A 1,641-nucleotide genomic window follows, 5' to 3' on the forward strand; every position below is an offset into this window, starting at 1 on the left:
TTCAACCTTTCAATCAAGTCCGCCTTTCTTCCAGTAACATACTGTCCATATAATCTTAAATATTTCTTTAACTCAGGCACAGTAAGTACTTCGATAGCTGAATCATCAAGCTGCTTTATATCCATGATAAGACGTAAAACAATAACAATGGTGTGGGTTAGCCTCCGGAAGTTTAATTATCTACATGGAGCGCCGCCTAGCCAAGGGAGATAACCTACTTATAGGAAAGCCCTATCGCAGAAAAGACTAAGGGCGATGAGCTGGCAGAGTCGTTAGCACGCCGAGCAAAATGCTTAGCGATATTTCGTCTGTCTTTACGTTCCGAGTTCAAATTCCGCTGAGGTCGACTTGGCCTTTCATCCTTTCGGAGGTGGATAATTTAAGTACCAGTTGTGGACTAGGGTCGATCTAATCGACTGGACCCCTCCCCAGATATTTCGGGCCTTGTACCTAGAGTAGAAAAGAATATATGCACCATATTTTTGCTCGTCGTTTAAAGAACTTAGCTTCTGTAGTTGCGAGCAGACGTCTCGGTGCACCGTCTCGGCTGCTTCAACCTTGACCCAGCGAAACATCCAGGAGGTGGCAGCTGGAGGAGAGGTAACTATACTCCACCCCCACCCTCACTTGGTAATCATTTACTGTTGAATAAACTAGATGAACGCGAAATGGAATGCCTTGCTCAAGGACACAACGCTTCACCGAGTCCAGAAATTGAACCCACGGTCTTATAATCATGAACCGAACACCCTACAAGCCTTCCCAATGAATAACTACTCTGCGTATTATGTTCTTTTACATTTCAAAATCGAAGCCTTTGTTACGATAAAATAATCACTGTCTCCTCTCTTCCTCCACCCTTCTCTCTCTCTCTCTCTCTCTGCGTGTGCGCTTTATATAGTTCAGTCGTTATGTCATAATTTTAATCGGTTGATCAATTTATATTATGACGTTACTATGTGCCCAGCAGGAGTGACAACCTTCTCACATAGTTGAAACGATCTTCTGTTGAATCGCTACATATTTTTAAAATTCTTTCATACATAACGTGTTGTACCAGTTTCAATTCAGATAATATTCAATTCAGATAATATTCAGATAATATTATCTACCACATCAGAAACCTTCACATCTCACTGGTTCTGGTTTAAAGCTAAACTCCACTTCACTTGGACTTCAAAGAATGAATGTCAAATTTTCTCCCCTGAAAAGGAGTCATGTCTATCGCAGGTCGTTGCTATCTAGTCCCGAATCAACTCAGATCGTTCAGATCAAAAGCATTCTATCCTTGACCATTCGGGGGTTTTTTTTAATCATGTTGTTGTTGTTGTTGGCACTCTGTCGCTTACGACGTCGAGGGTTCCAGTTGATCCGATCAACGGAAACAGCCTGCTCGTGAAATTAACGTGCAAGCGGCTGAGCACTCCACAGACACGTGTACCCTTAACGTAGTTCTCGGGGATATTCAGCGTGACACAGTGTGACAAGGCTGACCCTTTGAAATACAGGCTACAACAGAAACAGGAAGTAAGAGTGAGAGAAAGTTGTGGTGAAAGAGTACAGCAGGGTTCGCCACCACCCCCTGCCGGAGCCTCGTGCAGCTTTAGGTGTTTTCGCTCAATAAACACTCACAACGCCTGG

Source organism: Octopus bimaculoides, chromosome 10, assembly GCF_001194135.2.
Source record: "Octopus bimaculoides isolate UCB-OBI-ISO-001 chromosome 10, ASM119413v2, whole genome shotgun sequence".
In the NCBI taxonomy this organism is placed as follows: Eukaryota; Metazoa; Mollusca; class Cephalopoda; order Octopoda; family Octopodidae; genus Octopus; species Octopus bimaculoides.